Source organism: Canis lupus, chromosome 8 (genome assembly GCF_003254725.2).
Source record: "Canis lupus dingo isolate Sandy chromosome 8, ASM325472v2, whole genome shotgun sequence".
Taxonomy (NCBI): domain Eukaryota; kingdom Metazoa; phylum Chordata; class Mammalia; order Carnivora; family Canidae; genus Canis; species Canis lupus.
The window spans coordinates 69298538-69311159 of record NC_064250.1 but is presented as its reverse complement, the minus strand read 5'-3'; the positions used below and the strand labels follow the sequence as shown (position 1 = coordinate 69311159).

The window sequence follows — 12622 nt, the reverse complement described above, 5'->3', positions numbered from 1 at the left end:
GGGAGGAATACCTTCCCTACACCATTGATGCTGCACTTGGTCATATGACTTGCATTGCCCAGTGCAACATAAGTGGATGTGGCTTAAAGCCTCTCCCAGAGGAGGCTTTCAGTGTGCTTGGGTGGTTTTTCTTGGCCCCTGGAGCTTCAAGCTTTCACTATAAGAAGAGGATGTCCCAGACACTACAGCTCCTATATCTAGGGACCTTGAATAACAAGGCAAATGAGGCAGATGTGAACCCAACCCACAGCCTGGAGTGTAACTGCCGTAAGAGACCCACAGACTCATATATGAGAAATAAATATTGTTATCATTATTCTTCTATAAGCCACTGAAATTGTGGATTACTTGTTATGTAGCACTGTCACAGCAATGACTAACTCATATATTTCTTTCCTTTTATTTTTAGGAATTTTTTCATTTACTGATTTTCTATAATATAGTCAATGAAATCACCATGAAGTCACCATCAAATGCACCAAGAAAACTAATTTGTATCTATATATACATTATATATATAATTTTATGTATTCATTACATATAATTAACACTATTTGTTATATTTTATCATATGTGATCACATATGTATACATGAATGTCATATGTGGATATAAATTATAATTAGAATAGATAAATAATCTTTGAAATCCTTATCCATAAATAAAGACCTTTATATGATGAACTTGTATCACCTTATATAAATATTTGGTTCATGATACACTTTCATCATCAGTCCATACTTACTCCTCTTTATACATATTGACAATTAGTTACATCTGTCTCTACGCTCCTCAGTGACAAATGGAGAAGAGACCTTTTATTAATGGACCACAGTTGTGGTGACTTGTATGAATCACAAAAACTTTGGTCCATGCCACATTATCATCTTTGTACCATGCATGGACTATTATTTTTATTCATTTTTAAATTAAATAATATAATAATGTAATGAATATTGACAAAACCACTATTCAGCCATCTATCACTTGGACAATAGATTTTTAATCCTTTCCTACCAAGATGCAAAGATCAATGTTAGAGAAATGTTCACATAAACTGTGGAACACACACACCAGGTAATATAAACAGTTTATAAAAATAAATGAATAAGCCTATGTCTTTTTTCCATGACTTAAGACTTTTATGCCTGTGAATCTCAGTTGCACAGAACTGGATTAATTAAAATTTTTGTTTCATGAGGCATTCTCATCTCTGGCCCCATAACTAATCCTCTTTTATTAATTTATGTATTATTAATTTATGTGTTTATTCTTTTTAATATTCAAGAAATTCCCATTACCCAACTCCTCAACACAACTAATAGAGTAGCCATGAGTCACCTATGACTATTTAAATTAATAAAAATTTAAGATTCAGTTCCTCATACACACTAACTACATTTCACAGGCTCAAAGTCAAATGTAGCTAGTGGCTACCATATTGGACAGGACAAATTATATAAAACACATCTGTCACTGCAGAAAATTCTATTGGGCAATGCTAATAAATACTCTTTATCTTTAAGGAATAGTCTAGAACTTTTTCTCATGAAATTAAACCGCATTAATCATAGTTCTTGATCATTGGTCTATGCTGATTCGTTTGATTTGGTCATTTCTAAAGAAGTTTTAATGAAAACCCATAAATTCAATCTCTTACTCCACAGGTAGAACACTGACATTATCTTTTATCGACCTTGGTGCTCCTTGCTCAGAGTTAGCATCTTAGATCTTTATCCATGGAGAATTGTTTAAATAAACTATGGGTGTGTATGTTTATATATACATATACAGTGAAACAAAAAGTAGTTGGTAAAAGGAATGAAACAGACTAGATTATTTTGATAGAGGTCAAAAGCACAGAAATGAATTAACTGCAATCCCTGGGTCCTTCTTATCCCCAGTCTGTGTTTTGGCCTTTCGTGTATTTTATGTATGTATGTAATTATTTATTTGTTTTTAGCATTAAAATCAACATCCAACACACCATCATGCAAAACAAGAATACTGACTACTCCTTAACCAAATGTTTTTTTAAAAGGATCTTAGATGTACACAATTAGAATAATCTTAGTCCTGGGATCATGAGATATTATCATCATAGGCCCATGATTGCTATCTCTTATTTTATTCCTCAATTTGTTCATTCATTCATTTATTTAGTTATGAACACTCTTGAATAACTTCCCTGCCAATGATTTAAGAACATCAATAATCACTTACATTTTCTTTACGTACCTTATCCATCCAAATAAGATTCAACATCCTCACAAATATTGCATGATTAAATGCAGTATGGTGTGTCCATTTTGTGCAACAAAAAGCAACTATTTAAAAACTGAACACCCTGGATCGTTTTCAATGGTTTTCACTTGTGTAGAATTAAAATAGCGAGCCTTCGCTTATGAAACATTACCCTCATTGGTCTACACCTGGCCCTTTTTCATTTTATTTATCTTTTTCAAAACATCATAAAAAATTACCTGTGAATCTTACCCAATAAATAGAAAACTACCAATATCCATGTCTCTGTGAGCATCACTTTTGCCAAGTTAACATCCAAATTTATCAATGCAGAAGTGTCTATATAAGCCATAGTGTATAAATTAATATAAATGCTATTAAAATAAATAAAATTGCATATATTTTCTGTTTTAATGTCCTTCAAATTTGCAGGATTGGGTAATCATAAATCACAAATCTTGTCTTCATTAGTCCATGCTTAACCTTTTTTTATTTATGTACACATTCATTTATTTTTCATAAATCAATAAACACACATGACCTCACCACTCAACCTAAGAATAAGAAAAAGTAACAATTATATTTATGTAGAGATATGCATGTTATACACATATATATATACATGTATATACATATATATATATATGTATATACATGTATATATATATATATATACATATATATACATGAATATAATTGTTTCTTTTTATTTTCTCATCTCCTACACGGAGAGCAATCTAGTTATATTTTTTTAATTAATTTATTTATTTATGATAGACATAGAGAGAGAGAGAGAGAGAGAGAGGCAGAGACACAGGAGGAGGGAGAAGCAGGCTCCATGCCAGGAGCCCGACATGGGACTCGATCCTGGGACTCCAGGATCGCGCCCTGGGCCAAAGGCAGACGCTAAACCACTGAGCCACCCAGGGATCCCTATATTATTTTTTCACTTGGTGACAGTTATGCCAAATGAGAGTCATCACCTTGGTTCATGGCACAGTCTCCTCATTGGTCTTTGCTTGACCATCTTTGATCTTATTTGTGCCTGTTCATGTTTAATAATGCATACACACACACCCATCAGCCAACCACCCAACCTTAGAACAGTAACACCAACCATCACTCACGTTGGTTGGTCCATGGCTCATTTCCCACCGAGGTCACAGCCAAGATCTTCATCAACAGAGTGTCATTACACCCACTCTGGGGCCTCCATTCTGTGGAACACAAGGCAGGTATTAAAAAGGATGAAACAACCCAGGTATTTTTTAACAGCCGTTGGATGAACAGCACAAGACTAATCACAATTTCATTCATGACACGATTTCACCATTGGCCTAAGCATAGCTCTCATTGTACATATTTTTTCACTTAATAATCTTATAATAAACGTGGGTGACCTAATCAAAAACAAGAGTAAGAGTAACAGCCATTACAAGCATCTGTCTCTATGCTTCTTACCCACAAAGGAACCAGCCCAGATCTTCTTCCTAATGGACTCAGATATGCAGAGTTGAGGTAATAACAATCTTTGATTCCAGGTATAATTGCATCATTGTTTCCTAACATCTCCCTTTTACTGTTTTTACTTAATTTTTTAAAGGTAATAAACACATCAGGTCAGCACTAACACAGAACAAAAATATCAATCAGCACTTATATTAGTATTTATATACCAATGCTTCTTTTCCACAGAGGTAAGAGCTTTATTTTCTTTTATGGTCTTAAACGGTCCACAATTGTACATAAGTGCATTAATATTAATCCATAATTCATAAAATATTGTCTCTGGTGGTTCATGATCAGCCCTCTTTCATTCTTTCGTTTATTTTATTTACTCATCTAATTCATGTTTAACTACACAGCAAATACACTCGAATCCACCATTCAGCCCAAGACCAATGACTGTTTTATATAACTGTTGATATGCTTTCACCCACCATCCTAACACCCTTGAATTCTTTGGGCTTTGTTTCTGTTTTATTTTGTTTTTTAATAACTACAGTTGGATACAACACATTACTCATAACCCTTGTTTAAAAACACATCCTCATCACCGGTCCATGCTTAGACCTCTTTAATTTTATTTATGCATTTATTCATTTTTAACTATTCAGTAAAACCCATTAAGCCCCACCTACACTCCTCTACAGCTCCTTTCCCCACAAAGATCTTTCATCTCCTGCGAAAAACCCCGGTGTGCCCATTCTATGGAACACAAAGCCCCATTAAAAGGAAGAAAATAGCCTAGACCTTTTTTTGTTTGTTAATGTCAGGTTAGCAGACCTGAATTAATCATAATCTTTTGTCCAGAACGCATTCTCACAATTGCTGTACTCAAGGCCTTTATTACATTATTTCTTTATCCTTTATTATTTTTAATAATAAAATTAATAACCACAAACCACTCTCATCTCTTTATAGCCCTCGGTTGTGGAGAATTAACCACGATCCTTGGTTCAGGGTTGCTTCTGGCCATTGCCCCAGGGTTGCCCCTCTCTTATTTTACTGATTCTTAGAAACTATACAATAACCATGCGTGACACCCACCTACCTCCATTTCCCCCGCTCTCAGCCCTTTGCTGCCCTCTGATTTAAATGGTCACTCCCCAATCTCCACAGTACCCTCCCCTGCCCCTATTATATATATATAATATATATATATATAAAGTTTGATCACATATATGTATTCTTTACAAATATTTTCCATGGGCCCCTGGCTTGCAGGACCTCTGTAGGGCTCTGTCAAAGGAGAGAATGAATCCATGGCTGAGTGAAGAGAACACCCACCAGGGGATAGTAGAAGGACTCAAACCAAGATCTTTGAACTCCGTGTGCCATCTTTCCTTCGCATGACTCTGTGCTCACAGTCAGAAGGCACTGTCAGCAATGGCCAGCGCACAACTGTTCACACCACACTGCCTGCCTCTGAATCCAGCCTCAAGCCCTGACGAGCTGGACAACAACAGAAAAGTGAACTAACCTCTCTGTGCCTGGTTCCCCCTCTGTAAGATAGTTGTAGCACTATGCCCTAAGCAGAATTATTCATTATTTTCCCACCAAAGGCAATCAGGTAAGCTCCCCCACCCCCACCCTGTCTCTGAGCCCCTCACCCAAATCTTTCTTCCCTCTGTAGCAGCGCCGGAGCTGTGGTGCTAGACAGACAGACAGACCAGGTTCCACCCCAGCAGGCACTCATGAGCTGTGTAACTGCAGAGACGTGACCTGGCCTCTCTGTCTTGTGCCCCGACTTGTGCGATTTGTAGACTGAGGACAGCAGCACCCTCGTGGGTCCAGCGTGAGGGCGCAGTGAACTACCGACAGTTCCTCAAGCAGCTCCCACCCTGAACCCCGCCACCCCCCACCGCGACCCCGCCCCCCACCCACCCCCCACTGGCCACACAGCCCCCAGTCTGATTAGAGAAATGAATTATCTCGACGCTCAGGCCAAGCCGAGGGTTTCGGGAAGGATGGGCCTCGGGCAGGAAATTGTTGGGATCTGTTCTTTTTTGGACACGGCATCAAAGCTTAAACAAGTGCCCTGGAAAATAGAAATCCAACTAAGGGATGCGCTTTAGAAAACTAAAATTCATTTCATGAAATGGGGCTGCCCTCGGGGGAGTCTATGCCAGGAGATTTTTGATGATCAAATCGTTTCCCAGAAACTACAAATGCCTCTACTCTGACCCTTACTGACAATATAGCCAGTTGCCTCCCTAGCCTCCCAGACTGGCCTGATAGGTGCCTGGCACACTGACCACAGTGCAACTCTTGAGACATGAAAAATTACAAATAAATTAAGTTTTAAAGCAGACATACATTGTGTTTATGTGTGCATAATGTAAGAGATACACAACTGTATCTACTCAGGGACCTTCTTAAGGGAGTCATGGGAACACCATCAGGCTGGGAACCTAGGCTCCTGCCTTTGCCTTCAACACACTAAATGGCCTTGGGTGAGGCCCTACCCCCTCTCTGAGCCTCAGGTGGCAACAATCCACCAGTCTGTCCTCCCTCCCAGGTGGTGTGGAAGTGATAAGCATAAAGTTTAAATGCAAGTTCCCTTCAAGCATCAGAGGATCATTAATGTTGTACCTCCTGTACCCAGCACGTAGTGTTCACAGCATGCCTTAGCATACATTATCTTGTTTGATCCTCACAGCAGCCCTGCGAATTAGACATAATAATCATAATTAGCCAATATTGATTGAATGCATACTCGGCACCAGGCACCATGCTGCCTGCTTGGCATGCATTGACAGTCTGCTGGGGTGGGTACAATTCAACAGCATCTTGTTTCTTCTCCCCCTCCCCCCAAAAGTTCTGAGCACACATTTTGGGCCAGGTACTGGTCTAGGTGCTGGGATACAGCAATGAACAAAACAAATAAAATCTGAGAGCTAACATCCCTTGGGTGGAGACAGAACAGACTACTAAAAATAAATAGTGGTGTATGGACTATGAAGAAAATAATGGTGTAAGGACTATAAAGAAAAATGAAGCAGGAGAAGGAGCGATAGCAAACAGCAATGAGAGAGCATCACCAAGAAGGGGATATTTGAGCAGACATGATTAGTCCCATTTTACAAAGGAGGAAACTGAACCTCAGAAAGGATAAGTGACTTACAAGTGGTCACACAGTAAGGAAGGTGCTGAGTTCCAGAGTTTGTCTTACCCAGTTATCCCCATTCCCTCATTTTTGTGGCAGTTCTTGCTCTCTGATACCCCACTGTCAGCCTATAAGGTGTGTGAACACGTGTATGGCTGAGTACGAGGGCTTGTCTGACCTCCTACACAGGCAGTCCCAGAAGCACAGGGCATCTCCAGGATATGCTAACAGCCATAGATGAATAAATACACTGCCTTTCTTAAAGAAGATGCAGTGGTGACAGTTCCTGCAGGACTTGCACAGATTCAGTGTCAGGTAACGCTGAATTCATAGCATGCTCCCAACGTCCAGCAAGTCAGCACAGAGGCTGACCCCATATCCTGTCATTTGGCTGGTAAGGCATCCAAACACACTCCTCCCCTAGTACTACCCCCATATGCAGCTACACATTGCCTAGGCTTAAGTTGCAAATATTATGCACAGAAATGAAAGGAGGTCACCCAGTCCTCATGCCCTAAGTGAGAAAAGACTCAGTGGAACAATTCTTTGTTCCAACTAGCCACCCTCAAAAGAGCAAACAAAGAAATATCTCTAAAGTGACTATTTTCTCCCCCACCCCCAAAAAACAGATATAGAAAGACATTTGGAAAAAAAAAAAAGAAGTTTGGTAAGAACATATATGAGAATACTTGGGGAACTTGCCCACTGCTTCTAAAAGCCATGAAGTTGAATCAAGACAACTTAATTGTTCATCTTGCCCTTTACCTATTCAACTTCTTTTCAGCTTCCATTAAACTTCTCTATAATTCTCAATACTCCCAAGGAAATTCCTTTGGGGGGAGTTTCACCTATTCTAAGGCTTAATATTTCATTAGATGGATCGCGTCCATTTGGTATGTATAATTCTCATTTCCCTAACTAGAGCTAAAATCTTGTAGTCTTAAATTTATATATGTGTTTCTATTTCATGGACTCCCTCTCCAAAAGCAAACTCATACACCTCTCTGAGCACCTGTTCAGCTATCTATAAAACACGGATAATGATTTTTAAGCAGTCAGAGATATTAATACCATCTCAATAAAAATAGTTATGACAATTTTAATTTTAACTATAATAGAGTATTTATTGATGTTAACCATATGGGAAACATTGTTTTAAGCTCTAAATGTTTAATTCTTTTAATCTTCAAGTACCCATTAATAAGGTACTGTTGGTATCCCCATATTGCAACTGAGGAAACTGAGGCACAGAGATTAAATACTCACAAAACTAATAAATGGCAGACTCGAGAATTAAACATGAGCATCTGGGATGTGTCTAACACGATTTAGCCCATATGCAAGGCATCAAAACCTATCTGCTGATTTTGAGTCAGGCCTTCAGAAAGGCTTGCTGATTTGCCCTTCTGCCCTCTGTCTGACTCTCTCTCTCTCGATGCCTTGTACTCCTTCAGGCCCTAGAGTAATTTTTTATATCTACTTGCCTTAGTATTCAGTCATCATAGGAAATACCAAAAATTTAACTTGATTAATTATACTGCAAGATGTCAATGGTATACTTGACCCTTATATGTATGATAGTCACAAATAGGACAAACTAGGGAAGGTGTTACTTGAGAAATAAATTTAGAGTCTGGGGGCTGAGGTCTAGCCCCCTGACAGATCAGGAGGGCAATACTAACATGGGTTAACCCCAAGGAGTGAATTTTTTTTCAGACACGGTCTTAGAGAAAAAAGAAATGGGAAGAGGGTATGTGTTTGGAAGAAAAAGCAGACTAGAGTTCAAATCCTGGTTCTGTATTGTTCCCTATATGATTTGGGGCCAATCCCTTGGCATTCCTAAGCCTTAATTTTCTTGTATCTTAATTGAGGATGGTAGTTGCTAACATGGGGGGGTCACTGTGATGATTCAAAGGAGATAAAATTATGCCAAGTGGCTACAAAAGGACTGAGCATGCGGTTGGGCTCAGGGCTTAGTCATCCAGGAGAGCCAGAGGAGGGAGGCTGCCTGCTGTTTCTCAGTGCAGTGTGAAAACTGCTGGGAGCGAGAGTTGCTGCTGAGACGCTCCAGCAGCACAGCTGGGGCTTGGTCCCTGGGACCTGGCAGCCCACCTGTTGTCCCAGAGCCACCTGAGCCAGTCAGGACGCACAGAGGCAGAACAAAAGGCAGGAGCTTCGCCACCAAGCTCCATTCAGAGGAAACATCTCTTCAGAGACCAAGGAAGCCTTTGATGTTGGTGAGAAACCGGCTCTTCTCTCTCACTCATCCATCTAGCCACCCTCTGCACTTGAATTCATTCCCCCATCTCACCAGCATGCATCAGCCACCACACCATCTCTCCATCTGCTGATGCCTCATTGAGGCAAGCATCCATCCATCAGACCGGACATCCATCCTTCCACCTCTCCATATTATACACAGGAATCAGACAAACCTGGATTGGGAATCCTGGGTCTTGCTTCCTAGCTGACCTTGGACAAGTCATTAGCTTCTCAGAGTCCTCTCATCTGTAAAATAAAGGGAAATCAGTCATAGCTGGGGTGAGGATTTAAAGAGAGAGTGGACATACCAAGGCCTGGCCTGAGCAAATGATCATTAAATGTTCATTCCCTCTGCTTCTGCAATCGGGCTGGGGTATATACAGGGAGAAAACCAGTACGTCTCACGTGTCATATTGAGAAATGATTTTCTAGAAATTACCTGCAGTGTTTCAGTGGTGTGCATCCCCCTGCAGCACCAGGGGTTGGGCAGTGGCCAGAGCAGTTTGGGGTAGTGGTCCCTCCTGGACTCACAGCAGAGAGTGCCATCTAGTGGATCGGCAACCAGCGGGGTCCCTGGTAGGCCCCAGGTTGGTTGCTGTCTGCTGTTGGGTGACAGTTCTGAGCCAGCCCGGAGGTCCCAGCCCTCAGACTGCAGACTGCCCTTGTTGAGATGTGCTACACGTACGGTCTTAATCACTCAGGGGGCCTGGACCACCAGAACCTTTTGTTTTGTGGATGATAGCCAGTTCTGTGTTGCCTACCCTAGCCCAGCTCCCCTTTAAATGTTTCCAGAAAAAAAAAAAAAAACTATTCTAGCACCTACTGTTTGTTGAGTGTCTGTCATGTATTAGAAATAGGGCTGGGGGCTTCACATGCACTGTCTCTAATCCTCTAAATGATCCTCGGAGAGACTCAGGAGTTTCCTCATTTTTAGTAAGAAAACCCACCTTTACTGAGGGTGGGTTACTCACTTAAGGTGAGGGTATACAGTCAGACCCAGGAATTTGTAGCTCCACTTACCTGCTGACATCCCAGTGCCCCCTTGAAACTGCAGGTAAGAATTTGGACACTGACTTGAACAAGCCAACTGTAAAAGAAATTTATGAGTCAATTGGGGATATTTGAATGCTGAATAGATGCTGGATGACATTAAGGAAACGCTGTTAATTTTTTAACTGTGAAAGTGGCATTGTGGTTATGTTTTTAAAACAGAAAAGAGTCCTTCTTTTTTAGAGAAAGGCACTGAAATATGCTCAGAGGAAACAATATGGTGTCTGGAATTTGCTTCAAAATAGTCCTGGGTGGAAGTGGAAGGAGGACAGTACACAGCTCTGACAGGATATGGGGGGCTGAGAGCTGTCGGCACCTGGGTGGCAGCAACATGAAAACTGTGTAAATTGTGATGGGAATATGTATTACTTTCTCTACTTTTGTGTTATTTCAAATTTTACATAATTGAAGGTTTTAAAGATCAACAGGTAAAAATGAAGTGCAGGAGGTGAGGGGGTAGGAGAGAGCCCACTGAAAAAAGCAAAGAGGCCTAGCGTCCAAACTAAATGTTGGGGGGGTGGGGGGAGGTGGGTATCAGGGAGCTGATTCATCGGAATGAATGCCTCCAAGTGGAGAGGGTACAAGAAAGGAGCCAGGGCTGGTGGGAGCAAGCCATTCTAAGTTGAGAGGATTAAGGACAAAGTGCAAAGGTGCAAGATGTTAAGGAATTAGGTGCCCACCAGCCACCCCTAGGCCCTCCCGCCTTCCTCAGATGCCCCCTTGGTCCCCCCCCCAGGCCCTCCAGCCCCCTCCATGGCCCTCCTGCCTCCCTCAGACACCCCCTTGGGCCCCTCAGGCCCTCCAGCCCCCTCTATGGACCTCCTGCCTCCTTCAGATGCTCCATGTTTCCCCCAGGCCCTCCAGCCCCCTCCATGGCCCTCCTGCCCCCCTCAGAACCCCCATGCACACACACACACACACACACACACACACACCTGGCCCTGGCCCTCCTGGTCTGTCCCCACTCCCTAAGCCATCCTGGCCCTTGGCAACCTTTTCACTTGCTCTAAAAGGACCAGCCAGCACCTCTCTGCTCCAAGGCAGAGCTGCCCACCTGATGAGTCCCTCCTGAGACCAGCTTGGCTGGTAAGGATTGAGCTGTCTAGCTTTGAAATGTCTTTTTTTTTTTTTTCTCCTTTTTTTTTAATTGCCTTTTGGGAAGGAAAAGAATCAGTGCTTTTGCCCTGAAACTGTGTGCCAAGCTGCTCTCCCGACCTCAGCCCCCCTTCCCCCATCAGCCACATCACCCACCGCAAAGTGACTAACTCTCAACCCCAGGTCCAATCCATTTCCCCAGACCCTGCGGGCTACCGCCGTGCCCTCCACCTGTCCCCGGTGATCCTGGCCCTTCTCCGGCCGCCAGGGTCCCTGTGCAGTGGCTTCCCGGACACCTCGTCACCCTGGAAAAGCTCCCTCCCCCTTCCTTCGTTTCCCATTTTGGAAAGCCAGCCACGGGACGGTTCTGGGACCCTCGGCCGCCGCTTACTGCATTGCAGCAGAGCCCCGAGTGAGGAGGGGCGCAGCCAGCAGCTACCCCAAGCCGGAGCCTGCCCCCCCTGCGGACTCCAGCCCAGGGCAGGGCCCGGCGCCCCCTCTGCCCTCTCCCTGGCCGCAATCAAAAGCGCCACTACAGAAGTAAAAGCACCAGTTGGTCCCGACTGACGGTCTCCCCCTCCTCACTTTCTGGGCTCAAAAATATGGCCCAGGCAGCCCCCTTGTGGCACTTGGGGGCGCCACAGACTCTTGGCTGGTGTCTGAAGAATTCAGACTGTCTGATTCCACTGCACCGTGAGTTGGCACAAATCTGAAGTGGCCCAAGTCCTACCCGATGCAGACCTGGCTCGGCCGCCTCTCTGAGTCGGGGGCACGGCTCTCCCGCCTCCCTCCCCGTCCTCCCTCCCGCCCAGAACCCGCCTCTCCTGTTGAATACTGCTCCAAGGCGCAGACAGGTGTCTGCCGCCCGCTAACAGTGGTGGGAGCCGGAGGGAAGGTGTGGGGACTGGGGCTTTCCTCACTGTGACGTTTGGGGAAACTGAGGAGCGGGGAGGCTCACAATCCCTGTGCCTGTCGGAAAGGGGGCCGCAGACCCTCCCTCCGAGAGTGGGTTCCAGCTCAGAGCATCCCTCGGAGGCGAGGGGCTGCCCTCTGGACTGCCCCTGCTCCCCCTTCTCAGCCATCAAGCCCTCATCCCCTCCAAAGCCAGTCCTCCCCACGAAGAAGCCCTGGTGGGCCCCACCCCCCCATGTGCTCCATCCTCTTCTCACGCACTGTCCACATAAACAAGCCCCAGCCCCCTCCGTCTCTATCTGCAATCTGCTTGGAGGTGGGCAGGGCCCTCTCCACGTCAGGTTAATAATGCCATTTTCATAAGCCTCTGCCCATAGGTGCTACCACCTAATTTTGAATCTGCCCTTCAAACGGATTGGGCCACAGAGGAGCTGGGATCTCAAGCACCGCT

The 12622-nt window shown here is 43.5% G+C and overlaps 1 long non-coding RNA gene across 13 annotated transcripts in view; it reads right to left on the bottom strand.

The window, feature by feature from the left end:
* The window catches only part of LOC112657025 (uncharacterized), a 107058-nt gene that overhangs the window by 85391 nt on the left and 9045 nt on the right, over positions 1-12622 (bottom strand). For all 13 annotated transcript variants that reach the window (XR_007412562.1, XR_007412568.1, XR_007412569.1 and 10 more), the window contains 4 exons: positions 10135-10201; positions 9288-9360; positions 6339-6410; positions 3371-3460 (listed from right to left, as the gene is read on the bottom strand). This is a non-coding gene — a long non-coding RNA (uncharacterized LOC112657025). The remainder of the gene's footprint in view (positions 1-3370; positions 3461-6338; positions 6411-9287; positions 9361-10134; positions 10202-12622) is intronic.